The sequence below is a fragment of the Geotrypetes seraphini genome, chromosome 6 (assembly GCF_902459505.1).
Source record: "Geotrypetes seraphini chromosome 6, aGeoSer1.1, whole genome shotgun sequence".
In the NCBI taxonomy this organism is placed as follows: domain Eukaryota; kingdom Metazoa; phylum Chordata; class Amphibia; order Gymnophiona; family Dermophiidae; genus Geotrypetes; species Geotrypetes seraphini.
The window spans coordinates 175,429,021-175,455,486 of record NC_047089.1 but is presented as its reverse complement, the minus strand read 5'-3'; positions in this window follow the sequence as shown (position 1 = coordinate 175,455,486).

Below are 26,466 nucleotides of genomic sequence, written 5' to 3'. Positions count from 1 at the left end.
TCGTTTGAGTTAAAGAATCCAGGCATTAGTGTTTAATACATGCTAATTCCTTTACCACATATTAAGGTACATTAAACACTAACACTGCTTGATGAATCCCCCCCCTAAAGATCCTATTTAATAAAGTAAGGTGTGTTAAAGTTTTGCAGGCAACCTATGGCATTTATTGCCATTAATTAATTAATTAGGATTTATATCCTGTCGTCCCAGAAGAGCTCAGAACGGGTTACAAGTTTACATACGTAATAAAACATAACAGAGTATAGTGGCGTAGTGCATGACAGTACATTTTAGATCATGGCATGATAGGACAATATAAAGAGGAGCATGATAGTACTCAAAAGTATGGCATTACTTAATAGGATATGACAGGACAAGACCTCATACAGCATAGGGTGGTGGTGATATGAGTTTGGTATGACATTGCGGTAATTAATAGAGCTTGACAGTACGTTATAGTGCATGATAGTGCGAAGCGTGTTCAGGCAGTGCATAACACAGCATGGCTGTGCATTTTGATGCGTGACAGTGCATGGTATGGCAGACAATACATAAAGAGCATGGCAGAAACATGACGGAGCACGGCCTGGCAGGACAATTCGTAACTATGAATGATAATGTATGCTAGGTATGATATAGCAAGGATTGTTTGGTAAAGTATGTCAGCAATGACAGTGAATGATAGTATGTGGCCTGGCAAGATAAAATATAATAAGCGCATGATAATATGTGTTAGGTATGATATGGTGTGTAATGTATGGGTTGGTCATGGTTGTATCAGTGATGGTTAATATTGTTGCTTAGACTGGGCTATTTCATAGAAGTTTAACGGAAGAGGTAAGCTAATGTGTCATTATTTAAGTGGGAGTTTGGTTTCTCATAGTTAATAAGGAGCAGTGGTGTAGTAAGAGGGGGACAGAGGAGTTCGCCCCAGCTGCTTTCTTGGTGAGGGTGCCGGCACCCCTTCGCTTCTCTGCACCTGCTCCTTCCCACTCCTCCCCCGCCTCATGCGCACCTTCACATTACCCCCTCCCCCTGTACCTCTGTCTCTTTGCCGGTGCAAGAAAAAACTCCAACCTGCTGCTCATGCCAGCATTGGTTCTCCCTCTGATGTCACTTCCAGGTCCTGCACCAAGGAAGTGACATCAGAGGGAGAGCCAACGCCAATGCCAGCAGCAGGTTGGTGATGCTGTTTGCACCAGGGAAGTTAAAAGATTTAAGGGGTAAGGAAGGGGTGCATGAGCATGACAGGGGCAGGGAAGGAGTGTGTGTGTGTGTGTGTGTGGGGGGGGGGGGTCAGAGAAGAGGATAGGGAGGGGCACCACCGCCCTAAGCTCCTTTCATCCTCGCTAAGCCAGTGATAAGGAGAAGAGGTTTTTTTAAAAATGTATGCTAACTGCATTCAATGTTTTTGTCACATTAAGAGCGAACATAACTTAGAAAATGGGAAAAAATTATTTAGTATAACTGCTTCTAGATCATAGTGCAAAAAAACCAAGCTTCACTGTGAAAAGCAAAGAGAAATTACAGTGAAATCAGAAAAGCAAAGTGAAATTACAGTTTCAAAAAAAGAAAACTGGTTATGTGTAGGGCATGTAGCTTTAGCGACCTGAAGGGAGAGGAGACTGTTCTATGCTTGCATTTCTTTATTTCACTGCAAATTCCAGGATGACAAAATGAACAGTTTAATTACTACCTACTTGTTAGGCTAACAATGTATGAACATTCTACATTTCACGTGCTGAGCATTTTCATTTAGGTATGGCCCATCCTGTTTAATTTAGCCTTTAAATGTTTTGTGGCTATAGAGGGAAAAGAATCAAAACATCAATTAATGCCCAATGTTTTATTTGTGGATTTAAATGCATGCTTATAATAGCATTTGAATAATTCTCATTTTGATAATTACAAGCCATATAACTGGGTTCTTTTTGCCTTGTGATTTGTTTATTTGAGTTAATCCTTATTTGTCGCTGATGTTTTTCAGTAAGGTTCCCTTTTATTTATACGTGTAGTTGTTCCTTTTGTATCACATATTTTTTTCCAAAAGTTGGGAAATCATTATAATCCAGAACACCTCCTTTGAGGATAGTCATGTATGCTTCTGATAGGAGATGTCAGCATGACTTTTGCAGGTGAGAGCCCAGTCTTCTGTAAAAAGGGCCACGCAGCTTTAACTGGGTGGCTAGTAACATTGGGCAAGGTAGAGGCCAAGTGAAATAAAGAAATGAGTGTGGGGGGGGGGGAGGAGGGGAGGGAATAGATTAAGAAAGTTAGATGGCAACAAGGAGACTGGGATGGATAGGGGGTAGGATCAAGCGAGGATCGGTGGAAGGAAGGGAGTGGGAGGAGTGTAAGGAGCGAGGAAAACTGAGGAGAATTGGCGGGGAAAAGAAGTTATTTGAAGAAAGGATGTACAGGGAAGTGCTGGAGAGTTTGGCAATTCCCTCCCTCCCAGCCCATTAGATTTTCGGGTGGGTTTCTGGGAATATTGGGTTAGTGTGTGGGTGGTGGTGGGGGGCGGTCGCAGCAGATGTTGGGGTGGGGCCATGAGAAGAGCATTTATCAGAAAGCGGATTGAAGTTTAAGATATATGAGGGGTGAATTTTAAAGATATCCTCGTGGGCAGCACCGCCACGAGTTGAGGTGACTTGACAATATCTAAGTCACCAGAGGTGATGAGAGAAAAGGGTTGGGGGGATAATGGAGCTAGTTTCGATACTGGATAGCTCCTGGAGATACGTCCGCTAAAATGGTTCTAAATGTTAGATTTTTGTTGTATGTTCATGAAAGTTATAAAGTTAATATGCAAGATTATAATAAATAAAGCTGTGGCCAACTTTTGCCCATTTAAATGGTGTTATGGAATTATTTAATAGCATTAAGAGAAGTATGTCAGAGAATTGCTGAATTACAAGTCCCAATGTTAGGGTGAGTGAGCAGTACAGTCTTAATTTGCACTGTTTCCAAAGATTGTATACTATTTATTGACAAATGATAAAACAGGAAATGAAAAGTTTTTTTCAGCTCACTTTCATTCGGTAAAGATATGCAACTACTTAGGCTATGTCATGACCAATGACAGACCATCCCTAAAAGTGACTGGCTGCCGAAAGGAAGTATGATGTCCTTGAGATAACATTTTTATATTTAACATTTATATATTTTCATACGGTAAGTTGTAAGGGGAAATATCCTAGCTGCATTTTGGGTGAAATATAGAGAGCATATTATAAAACAGAGAGATAGGTATTTATTGTAATGTAATGCAATGTATAATTTATATTCTGCCAGCTCCCAATGAGGTCCAAAGCAGTTTACAACACTAAAATAAATTCACAAAATATTCATACTGCTTCTGTAGACAAAATGATCTTTAAACAATTTTGAAAAGTACAATAAAAATGAAAATGATCCAGCATAGATGAATACTAAAAAGAAGCCAAAAGAAAAAGTCATGCTAAACATTTCCTAAATAAAAAAGTCTTTAAATATTTTTGAAAGGAGCAGTAAGAATGCAATGTTTTTAAATCCTTCAGTAAAGAGCATCAGTGTTGAGCAGCCAAATGTTCTAGGATCTTCTTATAGCAAATTCCCAATACTGAAGGAAAATAAATTGCTGTAACACCCCCCTTTTTTTTTTTTTACAAAACTGTAGTGTGGCTTTTAGCGTTGGCCGCGGTGGTAACAGCTCCGTTGCTCATAGAATTCTATGATCATCAGCGCTGTAACCGCTGCGATCCGTGCTAAAAACTGTGCAGCAGTTTTGTAAAGGGTGGGGTGGGGGTAAATCAGAGACACCCACTCAAGATGATCTCACATTATTTAAAAATGAAAACAGATTTCTAAGATGTTTTGGACTAGAGATTATGTCCTATTCTATATAGACGTCATGCTCAGAAAGAATGATAGTTTTACTGGGTAGCTGAAGCTGGTTTGGGATTGTGGGGAAGTAGCCTAGTGGTTAAAGCTGCTGCCTGAACACCCTGAAGTTATGAGTTCAATTCCCACTGCAACTCTTTGTGACGCTGATTAACACTTCATTGCCAGATACAAAATAAGTACCTGTCTAAAATACTTAAACCATTTTGATTGTAACCACAGAAAGATGGTATATCAAGTTCCATTCACACTCCTTATACACAAAATACTGTTGAAATTTTTTTGTAGTATCTTTTATAGCTAATTTAATATGGGGGTATCGTGTATGGAAATGTCTGTTTGGTTTGCCTCCCTCCCCCATCCTGACTTGCCCTTCAACTGCTTCCTCAAGTGTTTCTTTCTAGAGAATCCACTGTAAAGAACTAACTCTCTTCACAACTTTTTAAATGCTAAATTTATTTGTGTATTAATTGCACCCCTCCACTGACTAGTTCCTTCACTGACAGATGTCAGTAAAGGATTAATCTCTGTTTAGAATTCAGCACTGAATAAAGATTGGCTCATTCCCTGCTGTGAATGGAAAACTGCCTGGAATGGCATTTTGAATATGTTTTGGAGGAATGTTGCACAACTGATACTTTTGTTTATATCTTGGGGAGGGGGTGGCAGAACAACTCCCACCTTGTCTATAGGTACCCTCATTTGACATTCAGCCCTGAACACGAGTAAAAAGGTTAATTTTGGTAGGTACAGCAAACATTTAAATTCAGGCTGGAATAAACTTTATTCATCAAAACACCATACAGTATTTTGCTATCTTTTTTTTTCATGTGATTAGACTTTAACAGCAGACTTTCTGATCTTCTCATTGAGTATTCTTTGTTGGTGATAGCATCTTTGAGCTTATTAAAGTCTCATCTAACTGTTTTTTTTCTCTTCTGACATTCTCTTGTCCCTGGAAGGTCCCCCCCCCCCCCCCCCGAAAGTCTCCTTCAGTAAGAGAGACTCTGTTCAATCTAAGTATAGCCTTAATTAACCTCTCCTATATTTCCTAATTAGTGTCATAATTTTCTGCCATTAAATTGTCTTCCTAGACAAGGTTTAAGTTAAGAAGTCCTGGAAACATGGGCATTGGAATGTCTTATTTTTTTTTTTGGGGGGGTGCAAATTCTACCCAAACTCCTACCCAGCTCCATCCCCCAACTTGGTTTGATTTGGGGTGGGAGGGTGGGTATATCTTTATATGATTCCTTGTTCTTTTTTTTGATGGTTGGGAAGGGAGGGGGTTATTTTGGGGTATTGATAAACTGATTCTGAATGTTTATAAGTGCTTAATTGTTATGGTTATAACATGTAGGTTATGATGCACTTTTTGTAAGATTTGATTTGAAAATTTAGTAAAGATTAAAAAAAAATTGATATATCTCTAGCACATAAGTATTAAGCAGTTTACAATATTAATACAACTGAAATGCATAGACTGTCCCAGCATTAGATCCATTCTCCAGAATCTGTTCTCAGTTCCTGAGTTATCTCTAAAGGTTCTTCTCCCAGCCCTTGTATCAGCCCCCTTCTGCTACCTGCTTGCCTAGCTTCACACCTCCTCTGCAACCCACACCATCTGCCAGCCTCCATCACCCTCTTTTGCTATCAGCAGCCTTGCATCAGCCCCATTCTTCTTTTCCTAGCCCATTTTCAAACCCCAGTCCCCCTTCAACTACCTGTCCAACATGCAAATCCACAGTCCCTGCAACAGACTCATCTCTCCTCCCCACATACGACTACTAATCATTTCTTTAGCACTGCTAGATGTACACAGCACTGTCTAGTATCATCTCTGTTTCATCTGTGGTCTAGTAGCATTTCCTCTTTTTTTTTTTTCCCCCATGCACTAGTGTTTTCCCTTTTCCCCCTAGGGGGCAGGGCTAGCAGACCCTTTCAGAGTATCTGAACACCAGAGATCTGCAGCCTCTTACTCCGCCCTTTTTTTTTTTTTTTTTGCTAGCATATATGCAGCTGTGGTGGAGGAGCTGCAACAGGGGGCTGAAGTTTGAGGGAAGCACAGAAGAGGGGAAGATCCCTGGACCATGGGGTGAGGAGAGAGGCCCTTGTTCCCACTTTTATGCTTCCAATGGTTGGGGAGAGCATTGAACCCAAAAACTATGCTCATGCTCTGCAGCTAGGAAAAGGGAGCAGCTAGTGGGAAGATTTTGGTGAGGCAGAACCCTTGTGCTCTCCCCCTCCACACATACAGTACATTCTAATTCCTATAGCTTTACTGTTTTCTTAAAAATACAGCTCCCATTACATTCTCATCAGTTCCTTTCTTCAAATATCCTGTCTTCTGCATCTATAATACACTGTTTACTCCCAATTTCTGGACTGCTCCTGATTTTGAACGGAATCTACCTCTTCACAGATACATTTCTCATTTCCTATTCAGATGGATGAATTTTCATATATTTCAAAGCCCATCTAGAGCATTACTTGTTCTGTTTTCATTTTGGATTGTTTTGTCCACTGAGTGTACAGTTTCTGTTCTGATCTTTCAATAAATATTAATTTAAAAAAAAAAAATTATGCTGGTCAAATAAAAGGCTTCACAACCTGCAAAGGATGCAGTTATCTCCCCAAAACCAATAATGCTGTCAATATTTTAAAGTACTGAGGAACCCAGAAACACTTCCGTAACTACAGTACAAAATAGTGAACTTCAGAATGATGAAAACAAGCAATTGTTAAAATAAAAAAAGAAAAGATTAATTATCCTAAAGGAAGACAAACTAAAAAGAAAATTCTCTGAAACATAAAGGAAAATAAATAGGCTTAAGCAAACACCACATCAATCAAAACTATTGCAAAGTAAAATCACAATTTAAAACATGAGGGAACATAACCTTCATAAACAATTTTAAAAAATCAGAGTTTTCAGCATTCTTAAATGCCATATCTAATATAATAAAACGGTAAGCTGCGCATGCGCAGTTCCTATGTGTGCATCCGTTTTCCATGAGCTGTAGCTAGGAAATGCGCATGCGCGGCTTATGGTCTTCTTCCTCCCCCCCCCCCCCCCGCCGAGGTGGATGTCGGCCGCGGTGGCTGCTGGCCACCCGAAGCTCTCTCTCTCTCTTCCTCCCCCCACCCCCCCCCCGAGGTGGATGTCAACCACGGCGGCCCGAGTCGGATGTCGGCCGCGGTGGCCCGAGGCGGATGTCGGCCGCGGCGGCTGCTGGCCGCCCGAAGCTCTCTCTCTCTCTTCCTCCCCCCCCCCCCCCCCCGAGGCGGATGTCGACATAAGTAGGGCATGGAGTTCAGGAGGAAGGTATGGGGGGGAGGAAAATACTGCACAGGGAAGTGGGGTGGGAGGGAAATGCTGCAACACACGGAAATGGAGGGGCAGAAAAGGGGTTGATGGACAGGGGAAGAGGTGCTGATGAACAGGGAGGGGGGCAGAAAAATGAAGACAGACCTACTGCTGGACAGGGGGAGCAGGAAGGAGGTGATGATGGACAGGGGGAGGTAAAACAAATGGAGAAGGGCTTCTGCTGGATAAGGTGAGCAGTGATGGGGTGGTGGAGGACACGGGAGGTAAAAGGAAGGGAGAATGGACAGGGGGAGCAGGCAAGGGGTGGTAGTGGACAGTCAAGGAAAAAAAAAAAGACACAAATACAGAAAGCGGCTAAGGAGAGAGAAAAAATAAAAAAGACAGACACACACACACATATATTCTAGCACCCGTTAATGTAACGGGCTATAAGACTAGTATATATATATTTTTGTATGCTGAGCCCTTTTGTCTTCTTTCCAATGTCTCTACCTGTGCTGCAGCCTGTATGGTCATTTCCTTTGCAGAATTCAAGGCTAGTGGGAATAAACTTCCCCTGATTTTACATCCAAAGACCTCACACCAGACATTTACCCCCTCTTTTTTGAACGCATAGCACGGGTTTTAGCGCTGGCAGCGGCAGTAACTGCTCCGACACTCATAGGAATCTGTCGGTGCTAAAACCTGCGCTATACATTCGTAAAAGCGGGGTTAATATTTTACTAAAAAATTTATTTCATGATGCCTATGGAGGACTAAACAGTTCTTTCTTTTTGGATGATAGCACTCAGGCCTCACAGGATCAGGGGTATGGTGTGCTGCAGGCATGGCAGTGGACTGATATAACTTTCCTTGTACTATATGATAATTGTATTTCTACTTCTCATCTTTTCTGTCTCCCTAATTGATTTGTGTTGTATACTATCATCTAGATCAGTGTTCTTCAACCTTTTTACACCAATGGACCAGTGGAAATAAAATAATTATTTTGTGGACTGGCAAACTACTAAGACTGAAATTAAAAAAAAAAAAAATCTCTGCCCCGTCCCCGCGAGCTTGGTCCCCGCAAACAATCTGATCCCATCTGCACAAGCCTCACAAATAATTATGATTTTATTGAACGTATTTTATTAAAGTATAAAAAGAAACAATATTCTGTACAATTGTCATTTTATAAATACAAATAATACAGAACAAGGATCAACAAAACCCTGTCTTCCCTCCCCTTCACATATATCTACTATCAAGAAAGCTGAATACACAGAAATATCATGCTAACAGAATAGCGCAGTCACACATGACAGGAATAGTGTTAGGGGAGTGCAACTAGGGCAACTGCCCCCTGATCAAAGAGAGCCCTAAGCCAGCTGGAAGCTAATGAATCACTGCCTGGGCTTTGCAGTTCCCAGTTATATCAAACACCAGCTCTAGCAGGATGCATATTTCAAATATATTCTAATCACAAAATAGAAATAAAATTATTTTTTTCTACCTTTTGTTGTCTCTGGTTTCTGCTTTCATCGTCTTTTCACTCTCTTCAATCCAGCATCTGCCTCTTCCATCCACTGTCTGCCCTCTCCCCTTCCATATGGTATCTGCCTTCTTTCTATGCCCCTCTCCCCTTTCCTTCTAGCCTGTGCCCCTTATCTCCTTTTTATATGATTCATTCCAGCTTCACTGCTCTCTTCATTTTTATATCTCCTACACTAGATCTAGCATCTTTGTCCCTCTCTCATTTCTCTGCTGACCCCCTTTCCAGAATCAATCTCTCTCTACTTTCTCATTCCTCTGTCTCTCCCCTTTCCCTCATCTGATCTCTCAATTCCACCCTGACCCCTTCCCCTTGTCTAATTTCCCTGCCAGCTGTTTCCTTCCTATTTTCCTTCCTCCCCTGTCCAGCACTATCCCTTCACTCCTCCCCCTTATCCAACAGTAACTCTCTTCCCTTCTCTTTCTATCCCCCCTGTCCAGCAGTACCCCTTCTCCTTTCCCTCCTCCCCCTTATCCAACAGTAACTCTCTTCCCTTCTCTTTCTATCCCCCCTGTCCAGCAGTACCCCTTCTCCTTTCCCTCCTCCCCCTTATCCCATAATAACTCTCTTCCCTTCCCTTTCCCTCCTCCCCTGTCCAGGAGTACCCCTTCTCCCTTCCCTCCTTCCCTTCCAGCAAATTTTTTTCTCTCTAGTCTAGCGGCAGCTTTGTGTACTTTTAACTTTGCCACAGAGCTTCCGCTAGCAGTAGTTTAGATGTGGTTTCATCAAGCAGCCTCAGGGCCATTGCTAGGCTGGCCTGCTTCTATGATATGAGGCGGAACGACCTAGCAAAGGTCCCGAGGCTGCCTCATGAAATCACGGCTAAACTACTGCAAATGTTAGCTGTGTGCTGAAGTTAAAAGCACACAGAGTTGCCACTGCTGGTCCGGGAGTAGGGAGACAAGATAAAGGCAGGAGGCCCGGCATACGCAGTGAAGGCAGGAGGCATAAGCAGTAGGAATCCCGGCGATGGAATCCCAGTGAATGAAGCAGGCATACACGGCACAAATCCTGGCATACGTGACAGCAACAGGAAGTTGCAAGTCAGATGACACCGGCAACGGAGCCTTTCTTCCTGCCCAGTGTGCAGATTGTGGAGGGGGCCCGAATCCTTCGTGGACCGGCAGGAAATTTTTGCGGACCGGCGGTTGAAGAACACTGATCTAGATGGTGTGTCTTTCATCAATGTGTTGCAGTGCCATATACCAAGATTCAGCCTTCTTGGTGATGACCATCTGATGTAGAAAGATTTCAGGGGCAGAACCATGAGAGATATGAATAGCAGTTGATAGAGATTAGGCAGCAGAGAGAGGGACAGAGAACAGCAAACACAATATAGCAAAAAGAAATAAAAAAAGCACAAAGGGCCTCAGTGAATAAGGGCTTGTCTTTATTGACCCGGAATTGTTTTTATTGACCCAACCCCAGCCATGTTTTGGTGTACAAAGCCTGCACCAGGGGTCAGCCAAAGAGAAAAATGCAATTAACTCAGGAATCGATCCTTAAGCCAGATCAAGCAGTTGAGACTGCTTTCTGTGCTCTGAGTTAATTGCATTTTGCTCCATTGCTGACCTCCTGATGCAGGTGTTATATGACGAAACATGGCTTGGGTTGGGTCAATAAAGACAAGTCCTTGTTCATCGAGGCCTTTTGTGCTATACAGTAGATGTATAGGAAATAGAAAAAAGATTCCAGAGATGCCACAGGAACAAGGAAACAAAGCAGTATGAGACAGCTAGAGGGAAGCATTACTAGACTGCAGACTGCACAATGTCACAGAGAAGACACAAACAGCCAAATATGGAAGAAGTACTTGATTAGACAGAGGAGCATTGGAGATAATCAACTGGTTAGAGAGACTGGCATGGCTAGAAGAAAGTTACTCCCACAGGTATTCTCCTCCACATCTGTACTCTCTTAATGATAGTATAATTTTTCTCCTTGTCTTGATTAAACTAGATGGTTTGGCTGACCGGAACAGTGGCATCTGGATGCCTGAGAGAGCATAGCCTAAGCTTTGATGTAAATTTGGTTTCCAGGGACAAGTCAATTAAGACAATTAACTTTCAGTTCTTTACATTGTCTACATGAACAGCTGTTGTTACATGTTGTTCATTGGACTAGCATGGATATAGCTATTATGTGATACAGAGTTTAAGTCTCGCAATAAACTCTGGAAAAGCTTTGCATGAAATTAAGCCAAAAATATTGTACTTCTTCCATCCGCTTTGAACCTTATAAACACAACTGTTCTTCCTCCATCTGCAGTGCTGTTCTATAAACCAGCTCCTACAGAAAACTTTTAGCCTTCATTGCAGGTCTGATCTGACAAATTAAACCATCATCCTATCAGATTATACTGTATATGGGATTAATTCTTCCAGTGGAAAAAGTAGATCTGAACAACAGACTTCCAATAAAAACCAGGAGAGCAGCCAAGTGATAAGTTCATTGTATAAATCTTTCCAATCACATTACCATATTTATCCAGTGTTGTCACTGTGGGAATAGTAACATAGTAACATAGCAGATGACGGCAGATAAAGACCCGAATGGTCCATCCAGTCTGCCCAACCTGATTCAATTTTAAAAAAATTTTAAATTTTATTTTATTTTATTTTTTAATTTTTCTTCTTAGCTATTTATGGGCAAGAATCCAAAGCTTTACCCAGTACTGTGCTTGGGTTCCAACTGCCAAAATCTCTGTTAAGACTTACTCCAGCCCATCTACACCCTCCCAGCCATTGAAGCCCTCCCCTGGCCATCCTTCACCAAACAGCCATACACCGACACAGACCGTGCAAGTCTGCCCAGTAACTGGCCTAGTTCAATATTTAATATTATTTTCTGATTCTAAATCTTCTGTGTTCATCCCACGCTTCTTTGAACTCAGTCACAGTTTTACTCTCCACCACCTCTCTTGGGAGCGCATTCCAGGCATCCACTACCCTCTCCGTAAAGTAGAATTTCCTAACATTGCCCCTGAATCTACCACCCCTCAATCTCAAATTATGTCCTCTGGTTTTACCATTTTCCTTTCTCTGGAAAAGATTTTGTTCTACGTTAATACCCTTCAAGTATTTGAACGTCTGAATCATATCTCCCCTGTCTCTCCTTTCCTCTAGGGTATACATATTCAGGGCTTCCAGTCTCTCCTCATACGTCTTCTGGCGCAAGCCTCCTATCATTTTCGTCGCCCTCCTCTGGACCGCCTCAAGTCTTCTTACGTCTTTCGCCAGATACGATCTCCAAAACTGAACACAATACTCCAAGTGGGGCCTCACCAATGACCTGTACAGGGGCATCAACACCTTCTTCCTTCTACTGACTACGCCTCTCTTTATACAGCCCAGCATCCTTCTGGCAGCAGCCACTGCCTTGTCACACTGTTTTTTCGCCTTTAGATCTTCGGACACTATCACCCCAAGGTCCCTCTCCCCGTCCGTGCATATCAGCTTCTCTCCTCCCATCATATACGGTTCCTTCCTATTATTAATCCCCAAATGCATTACTCTGCATTTCTTTGCATTGAATTTTAGTTGCCAGGCATTAGACCATTCCTCTAACTTTTGCAGATCCTTTTTCATATTTTCCACTCCCTCTTCGATATCTACTCCGTTACAAATCTTGGTATCATCTGCAAAAAGGCACACTTTTCCTTCTAACCCTTCAGCAATGTCACTCTCATACATATTGAACAGGATTGGCCCCAGCACCGAACCCTGAGGGACTCCACTAGTCACCTTTCCTTCCTTCGAGCGACTTCCATTAACCACCACCCTCTGGCGTCTGTCCGACAGCCAGTTTCTGACCCAGTTCACCACTTTGGGTCCTAACTTCAGCCCTTCAAGTTTGTTCAACAGCCTCCTATGAGGAACTGTATCAAAGGCTTTGCTGAAATCCAAGTAAATTACATCTTGCATATGTCCTCGATCCAGCTCTCTGGTCACCCAATCAAAAAATTCAATCAGGTTCGTTTGGCACGATTTACCTTTTGTAAAGCCATGTTGCCTCGGATCCTGTAACCCATTAGATTCAAGGAAGTACACTATCCTTTCTTTCAGCAACACTTCCATTATTTTTCCAACAACTGAAGTGAGGCTCACCGGCCTGTAGTTTCCTGCTTCATCCCTGTGACCACTTTTATGAATAGGGACCACATCCGCTCTCCTCCAATCCCCAGGAATCACTCCCGTCTCCAGAGATTTGTTGAACAAATCTTTAATAGGACTCGCCAGAACCCCTCTGAGCTCCCTTAGTATCCTGGGATGGATCCCGTCTGGTCCCATCGCTTTGTCCACCTTCAGTTTTTCAAGTTGCTCATAAACACCCTCCTCCGTGAATGGTGCAGAATCTACTCCATTTTCTCGTGTAACTTTGCCAGACAATCTCGGTCCTTCTCCAGGATTTTTTTCTATGAACACAGAACAGAAGTATTTGTTTAGCACATTTGCTTTCTCCTCATCACTCTTCACATATTTGTTCCCAGCATCTTTTAGCCTAGCAATTCCATTTTTTATCTTCCTCCTTTCACTAATATATCAGAAAAAATTTTTATCTCATTTTTTTACATTTTTAGCCATTTGTTCTTCCGCCTGTGCCTTCGCCAAACGTATCTCTTTCTTGGCTTCTTTTAGTTTCACCCTGTAGTCCTTTCTGCTCTCCTCTTCTTGGGTTTTTTTATATTTCATGAACGCCAACTCTTTCGCCTTTATTTTCTCAGCCACTAGGTTGGAGAGCCATATCGGCTTCCTTTTTCTCTTGTTTTTATTGATTTTCTTCACATAAAGGTCCGTAGCCATTTTTATCGCTCCTTTCAGCTTAGACCACTGTCTTTCCACTTCTCTTATGTCCTCCCATCCTAACAGCTCTTTCTTCAGGTACTTTCCCATTGCATTAAAGTCTGTATGTTTGAAATCTAGGACTTTAAGTATCGTGCGGCCGCTCTCCACTTTAGCCGTTATATCAAACCAAACCGTTTGATGATCGCTACTACCCAGGTGAGCACCCACTCGAACATTAGAGATACTCTCTCCATTTGTGAGGACCAGATCCAATATCGCTTTTTCCCTTGTGGGTTCCGTCACCATTTGTCTGAGCAGAGCCTCTTGAAAGGCATCCACAATCTCCCTACTTCTTTCCGATTCTGCAGACGGAACATTCCAGTCTGCATCCGGCAGGTTGAAATCTCCCAACAGCAGAACCTCCTCTTTCCTTCCAAACTTTTGGATATCCACAATCAGATCCTTATCAATTTGCTGCGATTGAGTCTGAGGTCTGTAGACTACACCCACATAGATAGAAGTTCCATCTTCTCTTTTCAGAGCAATCCATATCGCTTCTTCCTCTCCCCAGGTCCCTTGCATTTCGGTCGCTTGGATATTGATCTTTACATAGAGAGCTACTCCTCCACCTTTATGACCATCTCTGTCCTTCCTAAAAAGATTATATCCCGGTATGTTTGCATCCCATCCATGTGATTCACTGAACCATGTCTCTGTGATAGCAACAATATCTAGATCTGCCTCTAATATCAGAGCTTGCAGATCATGAACTTTGTTGCTTAGACTGCGAGCATTTGTGGTCATCGCTTTCCAGCTATTTTTCAGCGATAATCTCCTTTTTCGTATGGATTTTTGTGTCGTTTCACTTTCCGTTGCAATACTAAGAAATGAGTTGCTGATATTGGAATGAAAAGCTAACTCCAAAAAGCAAACTTTCTTATCATTCAATAAACTTCTCAAAACCCAGTATTAACAAGTTTTTAGATACCCTGGAGAATGGTGCAATATGCAGACATCACCAGAATATAGAGACAGACTGTAGTTGCAGTCTAACTGATTCCTGGTCTGTGTTGCTAACTTTTGTGCCATTTTAGCAGAATTGTCATCTAGTGACTGCTTATTCCAATTCTCCTCAAGTTGTTTGAAGTGTGGGTGTTTATGGTTTTTACTAAGGGTTTTGTTTTATGGGGTAGTTGGTTATAATATATTTTGCTACTATACCGGTGCTGTTAGGGTGGAGTAGATATAGGGGGGAGGGGTTGAGTGCTGTCCACAAATGTTATATGGGGAGTATTTTTTTAAGGCTAATTGCTTTCAGCTTACATATGTGAAGGGTGGATATATTAACAGCAATGATGACCTTAATAAATTTTTGAAAGATATTAATCAAAAAGATCCTAACATCAGGTTCACGTACCAATATGATTACCATCAAATTTCATTTTTAAATATTAAAATTTATATCAGTGAAGGCAAATATCCACCACTCAACACAAAAAGCCATCTGATCGGAATGCTCTCTTACAGTATCAGAGCTTTCACCCTCGGGCATTAAGGAACAGCATACCCATTGGTCAGTTTCTCCGATTAAGGAGAATATGCTCAAAGGAGGATGATTTTGATACACAGGCTATAGAGATGTATAAAAATTTTTGGATCGAGGGTACCCCCACAAAATCATCAGGAGAGCCTGGAAAAGAGCCAAGAACTGCCACCGGCCATGAGTGATGAAAACGAACAAAAATAATAATCAACAAGACAAGGTCTGTGTCATGCCGTACCCAAGTAACAGCAATGATATCAAACAAATTATCCTCAAACATTGGCCAATAGTACAATACCATTCAGTGTTGGCTGATAGATCCATATTTACGTTTTCTAGGGCTCCCAATCTGGGAGAGAAATTAAAGCGCAAGAATATGAATGATGATTCTAGGAACCAATATCCTCATCAATCTTGCGGCAAGTGCCGGTTGTGTCGACATGTATTGAATGTACCTTATATTGATATACCTTTTTCAGAAGGGAAAAAATATAAATTAAATACTGGTACAGATTGTGATTCTATAGGGGTGGTTTACTGTGTAAAGTGCCCCTGTCACAAAATTTACATTGGGCAAACTAGCCGTAAAATCAAGATTCGGAACATTTGAGCAACATACGCAACGGCAGAGTTTCCGCCCCTTTGACAGCTCATTGGTTGAAGGAATCTCATTCATTAGAAGAGTTGAGATACACGGTATTAATTCAGATCAAACATTTTGAAGGGGACATTTCAAAAATTTTAATTCAAAAAGAACAATGTTTTATATACAATTGGCACACATTAATTTCAGATGGATTAAACCACGAGATAGAGTGGTTATTAACGTAAAACGTGGCCCAAGATTTACTTGATGACATCATTTCTGGGTTAATGTTGAGTTGGCCCGCCCCCGTAACAATAAAACGAAGTAGTCTGAGCTCTCCGGAGTTAGTTAGCCCTGCCTCCGGTGCTATCCCGATTTGTAGAGCCAATAACAGGTATGAGATTTTGATTTCATTGTTATAGAAGTTAATTAACGGAGTAACAAGTTAAGAGTTAAGATTTGGGTTCCCTTACGGTTATGTTTTTAACACACTTATATTTTATATTTAACAGTGTCCCTCCCTGAAGAAGAATTGAAACTTGAGTTGGGGGGACAGTGATAACAGAATGGTGTGATTAAGAAAATGTTTAATTGAAACACACAGTCACTCGTCACTTCAACACCACTGAGGTTCAGCAGTATCCATCGGTCCATCCATTTCAGATAAGTTTTTATTTATTTTTGTTTGTTTATTTCACATTAGAAATTGAGTTGTTATTTGGATGGCATAGGGGACAGTGAAGGCGATGATGATCCCCCAGTTAACCTCAGTTTGGTGTTATCACTGAATCACAGGTTATAGGGTCTGAGCTATTCACAATTAAGTTATATATATTTTTTTAATAAAATATTTTAGAGCTGTGATTATTGATATCATATATTATCAGTGAGCCAAATACTGTATATAATATGCTTGTTAGTGACCAGTTGGTGCATAATAAATTACAGATTATTTACGATCTGGTGGTAGATTATGATACTGATGTTCTTTGTGTCACTAAGGGTGGTAGAGGAGTGGCCTCAGCACCCTGTGGTTGTGAGTTCAATTCCCACTGCATATCCTTGTGACTCTGGGCAAGTCACTTAACACCTCATTAACACAGGTACAAAATAAATACCTATCTAAAATATGTAAACAACACAGGAAAAGTGATATATCAAGTCCTATCCCCTCACCTCAGAGTTGGTTGTTAGATTCAGATAAGGCCATTTTCGCTCTAATTGTCCCACCATCCTATATGTCTTTCTCCCAGCCTTGTGTGGGTTTAAGTTAGTGATTGTATAGTAGTCACTGTCTTTAGTGCAGTTAAATATGTTTGTAGTGAAGGACAATATTGAATCATTATTTTTAATGCCACCAACACTGAAGTTTTTGTTACTATACTGACCTCCAGGGGTTTTATATTGTGATTTTTCTGCTTTTATTGAGCCATTAACTGACTGTTCCTTGATTGGAAAGAACATGATTGTCCTAGGGAATTTTAATTTGCAGTATGATAAGTTGTGGGTGGTTGATCAGATACAGGATTTTTACACTCTTATGTCTAGTTTAGAGTGGGAATAGAATGGTAACAGTTAGTGGTGGATGCGACCCATGTGAGAAGGCATATTTTAGATTTAGTATTTGTATAGAAGGGGCACTCTTTTGATATTAATTTTGATCCAATTATTGTGTCAGTGTTGTAGTCTGATCATAAATATGTCTCCTTCCTTTATTTAAAAGTCAGCTGGAAGTGGTGAGGTATAAGCATCCTTCCTATGAGATTGAGGAGTTGAAGCGTAAGTGTACTCCTCAGCTATCTTTGTGTGATGATTTGTTCTTGACAGAAGCTGTGTCTGTGTGGCATTCAACTTTAGAGTTGACTTTAGAGCAAGTTGCCCCATTGCAAACTGTACAAAGTATAATGATGACACCAGAATTAGCTGGTGGAATTTAATATTAGCTGAGTAGTCACCAGTGTTAGGAAATTATTGAAGTAGGTGGGGAGGGGTGGAGGAATGTGGAACAGGGTTAAATAAAAAAGTTAGTGGATAAAAATGGGGGTTAGAGTGTGTATGGTGAGGTAGGGTAAGTCAGTAGGTTTGTAAGGGGTATTGTGATTGGGGGAGGTAGGGAACATTGTATTGAAGGAAGCTGGGTGAGGATTGGTTGGGAATTTTTGGTGGTTTTAAAGTTTTTCTGGTGAAAGGGAAGGGTAGGGTAGGGTGGTATTTAGAAAAGTTTTTTGGAGATTTTGAAGGATTAAAATAATTACCATAAAAATGTTGTTACATGTTGGGGAAGTCATGTTTACCTGCTAGAGGCGGGTGGTGGTAGTCGGTGAGCGGGTGGTGGTAGTCGGTGAGTGTTATCTGGTTTGTCGTTGTGTGAAATTGCTTGATTTGGTGTCAGGTTAAATTTAAAACACAGGTTGTTTTAGAGTGGAGCCTGAAGTTATAACAGTGGGAAGGTTGCAAAAAAAAAAAAAAAAATGGACACAGTTAGGTGCCATTAGTGCTGACCTGACACATACTTGTGTTGCAGTTTGTGGTGCCGGCTTGCAAACAGTAGGTAGGTGTAGTGCAAAAAAGTGCCTTGGTGCTCTGTAGGATGGGGTTCTCAGGTTCTGAGCATGAAGAAGTGCTGGGGGATTGGTGTAGTAGCTGGAAATACGTATTTGAGGACAAGGGGAGTTAATTTGGGCATAATAAGTTGCCTAGACACCATAGGCATCTCGGGCCACGTTCTCAACTGGGTTAAAGGCTTCCTAAAAAAATGATCCTACCAAGTCATCAGCGAGCAAACCTACTTCCAGGCTTGGACCAATCCCTGTGGTGTCCCTCAAGGCTCCCCTTTACCTCCTACCCTATTCAACCTTTGCATGTCCTCCCTAGGCCAGGAACTATCCATACTAAACCTTCAATCATACATTTATGTAGATGACATCACAAGTTTACCTGATCCTGAACTCTCTAACATACCACTCTATCAGAAAATCTCTAAAAACCCACATATTCAACAAGTTTACCTGATCCCCCAAATTTGTGCTACACCTACCTCATCTGACACGCTCCTTCCTCCTACCCCACCCTACCACATAGCTATCTATCTACCCATTCCCAAATTTAATTGATGTTATCTCACTGTCCTTACAGCACCTCCTGTTGTACACCATCTTGAACTGAAAAGGTATGACGGGATATAAAGAAAGCTATTATTATTATTATGATAGAATTGGTAGAAAAATGTGTGTGGGGGGGGAGATGGTGAGAGGATTATTATTCTGGGACAGATTTGGTATACTAGTAAGTGGGTGTTTTAAAGTGAGAGACACTGTGGGTATTTGGGGATGATTCAGAATAATGGTGTGGGTATGTTTATGCTGATGGATCTGGTGGTAAATTTTTTTCTTATTTTAAGTGAGGTTGCAAAGACATAAAAGGTGAGGGTTGTTAGTGTGATATTTTGGGTTAAAGAAAATACATAATAGAAATGAATAAATATTGAAGACAGTAAGCACTAATAGAAAATAATAATACTTAAAGATAAACTAGCTTTTAATATTGTGACATGGCACCTAAAAAAGGTGCCGTGGGCTCTAAAAGTAAAGGGAAAAAATCCAGCTGTTCCATGCTCTGGTGTTTCTAGATCATCGGGTCAGGGTAAGGGGACGCAAGTGCCCAAGAAAAGAAAGCAGCTTGCAGACCTGAGTGTGAAGATGAAACAGGTGGCTGTCTCAAGTTGAAAGAGAGCTGGGCATTCAGGACCGGCTGCAGCATCTGGACTTCAGAGTGTGGGCAGAGTGGATCATGGTGGTGAGTTGTTGGATGTGTTATACAGTCTGGTGGGTCGGGAGGTGGGTGAGGAATTAGAGGGATCTGGGCAGGCTGAGAATTTAGTAGCCGGAAAGTGGAGTACACAGCAGAAAAGGTTGAAGAAAAATTTAAGGAATAAGAAGTTTTTGAAAAAATTGAAGCATGTTGTTAAGTGTATGAATTTTGAAAAGAGGCAACGTAGATATGGGGTCGCTGATGTTATGGGAGTTTGGACTTCAGATTCGTGGGATTCTTCTGATTCATCTTCCTCTTCTTCTTCTGATTTGGAAGTGGCTGCTAATGCTATGGTTTTGGCACAGTGCTTTGCAAGAAAGGGCAGAAAATATATTGAAGAAAGGGCATACTTTGTATGAGATTATGCCGTTGGATGGTTTTATTACAAGTAAGTGGATACAGAAGACTTTGCAGAGTAAATATGTGAATTTATTTGCTTTGAGCGGGAGAATGAGGGATATAATTAAACATATGTAGTTGGTATACCTTCAAATTGAATTATAATTGCTTCATTAAGGTCCAATGATAAATTGCATACTCCAGCAATGTTCTTTTGGTTAGTTTTGATCACATGATTTCTTTCCAATCTTATTTTATTATTAATTTTCCCTAGCAACAATAATGACTTAGTTATCACATGCTATTCAGCTTTGTCCCTGTCAGCAATAGAGGGGGTGTTCTATTTCAGTGCATTGCACATCTTGTAACAATGTGTCCATTTAGGACACATTGACCTTAGGCATCTCCTCTATTCTGTTAATGGAAAAGGATGTAGCTGGGTCAAACATCTAACCAAGCAATATTCTTTATACTGTAAATCTGAAGTGTTTCTATACCCTTCAGCTTCATCTTTTATTTATTTTTATACTGGTGTCTTTTCAGGATTCCCAGGCAAGGGGTGTCTCATACATTTTGGGTTATGGGGCCCCCTTATATCCTGCTTCATATAATTATTGCCATCATCCCTACTTCTTACAACAATATTACAGGATACTAGTGTAGTCAATGATATTGTCACTACTAGATTACTGCAATGATCTACTCTCAGGTATTTCTGTAAAACTAATGAAAAAATACCAACTACTTCAAAACACTACAGCAAAACTCATATACTAGAAATCAAGATTTGACCATGTCACACTGCTTACCGATAGAAAACAGAATAGAATTCAAATTATGCTGCATAGTATTTAAAATGTTATATGGGGATATCCTTAATAGCTTCCCCAGATTTTTAGTGAATTAATAAGTAGATTTGTGGACCAATGTAACTCTAACAACCTCACCATATGATTCCCAACTCTGAAAGATATCAAATATAAGACATCTCACAAAAAATCATTCAACTACCATGTCCCATCAAAATTCACACAATCACAGTATTTACATTGTTTCACAAAAATCTGAAAACATGGCTTTTAAAGAAATCCCTATAAAGGATCCAAAGAGACTTAGGCTAATAATACAGATCACCCAAAACAAAGACAATGTTAATGGCCAGCTCAGAGTCTATGTATAATTTGATAACTTTATGCAGACTGTATAATTCTTGACATATTTAACTTCATACAAAATTCTATGTAACAATATGTTGCCTGCAACTTGCCTAGAACTTTAATTAATAAGGATTTGATGGGATATAAGATTACACATAATATAACATAACAACATAACATTTTGGAGGTGGACACAAAACTATATAGGATTAAGGACTCCCTTAAATCCTCATATAAAACTCTGATTAAAATAAACACATTTTAAAACCTTTATCAAATCAACCTATATAAGTTTGAGGCATCTGACAAATATCTAGTAAAATACCCCAACCAATTTCAGCAAACCAGCCCACCTCACACCTACAACCCAATTATTCCTTTTAACCACATCTGACTCAACCACCTCACAACCTTGTTAAGCTAAAACTGGGCTTTAATTTTTCCTAATGACGTTATATAACATTATGCTTAACAGTTATAGAAGTTATAGTGTTAGGGGAAATGGGGAATATGTTCTCTTAGGCTCCCATGGCTTGCATCATGATTGTTGCAGTTCTCCATGTCTTGATGCATCTGGATAGGTATAAACAACATTTTTGCCATCATGATGTGGCTTTCTTCAGGGTGTGCTGTGAAGTTTGCAATATGTCTTTATATTTAGTAAGTCCTTTAACCTGATTGGCTGGGACTTCAGGTGATTGAGGCAAGAAAATTTGTTGGTCACAAATTTGAAGTTTGGAAGAAAAGTGCATTGGTCACAATCCTGCCAAACTTTAAACTTTTGACCAATGGACTTTCCTGCCCCAATAACCTCAAGTGTTAATTCACTATTCTATTACCCACCATCCAAAAATGTCAAACGAAAAAAACTTTATGACAACCTAATAGCCTCCAAAGCAGCTAAGTTGGACAAACAACTCACCACTCTGTTATCTTCATCCACAGATTACAAAACCTTCAAGAAAGAAATTAAAACCATACTCTTCAAAAAACACGTTAAACTTATCCAGCACAACAATCCTAACCCAACATCCAACACTCCATAAACACTTAGTACTCTCTAATTTTTCTAGTTACCAAACATTATCTAAAACCCATAATTCTCCCTTAAAATTTTATCTCATCGTTTAATCTATTACTTCAAAGTTGAAATGTAATTCTTGTTTTAGTTTGGATGTAATCCGCCTTGAACCGCAAGGTAATGGCGGAATAGAAATCACTAATGTAATGTAATGTAATAATGCACACTTGGGGGCAAATTCTATAAAGGACACCTAAAAGTTAGGCATCATTTAGATGTCCAGCAGCCCAACAATACGCAATATATTTTTTCATGTGCTTTGCTTGAGTAATGCATTATTAAATATGTTTTTACCTTAATATCAAACAGGAGTACACCCCTCAAATCAAAACCCATGCCACTATATCTGGGCGCCTCCAGCATGCCTAACATATGCCTAACTCATGCCTATCTAGCGCCCAACTCATGCCTAAAAGTAGACTTGGTTTTGCAACGCCTATATTTTAGGCAAGAATATTGATGTCTTAGAACGCTGAACACCAAGCAATTCTGTAAATGGACATCCATATTAAAACCACTCCCATCCCGTTAGGCGCAGCATTTTCTGATGTGCATCTATGAAATTCTGGACACCTATTCTGTGAATCACGCATAGCCTTTGGCTGTCTAACTTTCAATTATTGCTTGTTGAAGTCATTAATTGTGCTTATTATTCAATCTATTTGTTCGCCTAAGTTGCTGGATGTCCACATTGTGGATGCCTAACTTTAGGTGTCCTTTATAGAATTTGCCCCTTAGCGTGCATGAAAACAATTACTGCAAAGCAAGTTGAAATAATTTACAATTGTGTGCTATGATTGCTGTACTTAATTTTTTGTATTTATTTTCTGGATGGGGCGTGTCAAGGGCAGAGAAAGGGTATGGACATGCTATCCAGGCTACTGCATTCTGATTACTGTGTGGTAAATTCATCCCCCCCCCAATTGATTTTTTTCAGGTTATAAGCACTAAAGCGAACATTAGCACGTGACTTAAAAATATACTAGAAATAGTCTGAGAGGCAGAATTTGAACCCAGGTTTTCCTGGTTCTCAGACTGCTGCTTTAAGCACCAGGTTCCTTTCTCTCTACCAGTAACAGGGCATAAATTTGCCATAGGAGTCATTGAATTACCACATTTCAGAGGCCCTTTCTAAAACATTTGGACCCTAGGCATTTGCCTAACTTTCTTATGCCTTAATCTTTTTTTTTTTATTATTATTATGTATTTATCAACTTTTCACTTTCAAAAACAAGCATAAATTATACTTGAACATAGAATCAAGGTCAAAAAAGATATACAGTGAAAAACTCCACCCAGAAAACTAATCACTTATTTAGTCCACAATTTAAGAAAACTGATCTATAGTAACATATATTCAAAGGAGACAGTTTAAGAGGTGATAAAACAGCAACCAATTTGCATTAATCTGTGGAAGGACTAATCTGGTCCTATTGTTACTCCAACCTCTTCTTTTGCCACAATAAAGTCCAGCAATTTTTTTGGTAAAAAAAAAACAACATTTTTTCCCATTATGTGATATGCACTATTTTGCCGGAAACTTCAAAATAAAAGTAGCTTCTAAAGCCAGAACATGAGAGCGATAAGCAAAGAAATATTTTCTTCTTCTTTATGAAGCTTGACATATATCAGGAAATACCCGAATAGATGAACCAAAGAATTGCTCATTCATATGTTTGAAATATGTTTGAAGAACCAAGGCCAAGTGGCGTACCAAGGGGGGGTGGGGGGAGGCGATCCGCCCCGGGTGCAGGCTTAGGGGGGATGCACAGCCGACCAGGTCTGGAAAATTCAGCGGTGAATTTGAAACAGCTCCCTTTCTCCCTCCCTGCCCCTTACCTTTGTGGCCGTGAGTCTAAATTACCTTCTTACAGCAGCTGGAGTTGCGTGTGGCTTCCATAAAGGTCATCTCTGACGCAACTGGAAGTTGCATCAGAGATGACCTTTATGGCAGCCATACAGCAGCCGGCTGCTGTACAAAGGCAGTTTAGATGTCGCCGGCCACAGGGCAGAGACGTTTGTCGGAACAGGCCTGTTGTTCGGGGGAAGGGGGAGGGGGAAGAAAGCGCCACGAAGGTAAGGGGCAGGGAGGGAGAAAGGGTGGAAAGGTAGGGTGGAGAGGAAAAGATGCTGAAGGGAAATGGGTAAAATAGAGGGGGGAGAAGGACGCTGAAAGCACATGGGGAAGATAGAGGGGGGGGGAGAAGGACGCTGAAAGCACATGGGGAAGAAAGAGGGGGGGAGAAGGATGCTGAAAGCACATGAGGAAGACAAAGGGGGAGAAGGATACTGAAAGCACATGGGGAAGACAGAGGGGGAGGAGGACGCTGAAAGCACATGGGGAAGACAGAGGGGAGGAGAAGGACGCTGAAAGCACATGGGAAACACAGAGGGGGGGAGAAGGATGCTGAAAGCACATGGGGAAGGCATAGGGGGGAGAAGGATGCTGAAAGCACATGGGAAAGACAGAAGGGGAGAAGGATGCTGAAAGCGCATGGGGAAGACAGAGGGGGAGAAGGATGCTGAAAGCACATGGGGAAGACAGAGGGGGAGAAGGACGCTGAAAGCACATGGGGAAGACAGAGGGGGGAGAAGGACGCTGAAAGCACATGGGGAAGACAGGGGGGAGAAGGATGCTGAAAGCACATGGGGAAGATGGGGTGGTAGGATGCTGAAAGCACATGGGGAAGACAGAGGGGGAGAAGGATGCTGAAAGCACATGGGGAAGATGGGGGAGAAGGATGCTGAAAGCACATGGGGAAGACAGAGGGGGAGAAGGATGCTGAAAGCACATGGGGAAGACAGAGGGGGAGAAGGATGCTGAAAGCACATGGGGAAGACAGAGGGGGAGAAGGATGCTGAAAGCACATGGGGAAGACAGAGGGGGAGAAGGATGCTGAAAGCACATGGGGAAGACAGAGGGAGAGAAGGATGCTGAAAGCACATGGAGAAGACAGAGGGGGAGGAGAAGGACGCTGAAAGCACATGGGGAAGACAGAGGGGGGAGAAGGACGCTGAAAGCACATGGGGAAGACAGAGGGGAGAAGGATGCTGAAAGCACATGGGGAAGACAGAGGGGGAGGAGAAGGATGCTGAAAGCACATGGGGAAGACAGAGAGGGGAGAAGGACGCTGAAAGCACATGGGGAAGACAGAGGGGGGGAGAAAGATGCTGAAAGCACATGGGGAAGACAGAGGGGGGAGAAGGATGCTGAAAGCACATGGGGAAGACAGAGGGGGGGGAGAAGGATGCTGAAAGCACATGGGAAGACAGAAGGGGGAGGAGAAGGACGCTGAAAGCACATGGGAAGACAGAGGGAGGAGAAGGACGCTGAAAGCACATGGGGAAGATTGAGGGGGAGAAGGATGCTGAAAGGACATGGGAAAGACAGAGTGGGGAGGACGCTGAAAGGACATGGGGAAGAGAGTGGGAAGAAGATGCTGGCAAGGAAGAAGACAGAGATGCCAGACTATGGGGGGACCAGAGGGAAGAAGATGGGTGCCAGACCAATTTGGAAGGGGGGGAGAAAGGGGGAGGCACAGTAACAGAGCAAATGGAAGACGCAGGGAGAAGAGAGACAGTGGATGGAAGGAATTGAATGAGAAGATGAGGAAAGCAGAAACCAGAGAAGACAAAGGTAGAACAAAAATTTTCTATTTATTTATTGCTTTAGGAGACATGTGTCACTGTTTCTGTGGTGTTGCATTGTATGCAGAGTCCAGCTTCTTGCTGGTTCAATTTAACCTTTGTCTATGTATTTCTATTTTATCTCCCCTTTTACAAAACTTTGGAACATTTTTAGCACCAGATGTGGTGGTAGCAGCTCTGATGCTCAGAATTCTATGAGCATCAGAGCTGTTACCACCGTGGCTAAAATCCACACTACAGTTTTGTAAAAGGGGGAGGGGTTAGTTTGTGATGACATATTCCATATTAAGCGAAGGTGTTTTCTGTGTTCTGTGTATTCAAAAGACATGGTTTTCTGTTAGGATTGACGGTGTAGGATTGATCTGTACTAGTCTGGCTTGTTTAGTTTTACAATGGGTGTATTGATGTACTGCTCACTGCAATATGTAAGATGCTGCCTTTTCCTAGGTACTCATGTGTAACGTGTGGCTTGTTACTAAAAATCATATTTTTCGAACCGATTGGGGGGGGTGCCAAAAAATGATGGGCCCCAGGTGTTACATATGCTAGGTATGCCACTGCCAAGGCCCTCTTTTACAAATGTGCGCTAAGCGTTTTAGCATGCTTTTAGCACGTGCTAAATCAATATGTGTGCTAACCGCTGTAAGGGTATATTCTTTATAAGCTTATTTTGCTATACAAGAAATCACAAAAAAACCATTGTCTCTTTTTGTTATCTGTAATTATGACTATGTGTACTGGTTTTGGAATTTCCCTCCCTCCTCCCTGTTTTTTTATGAG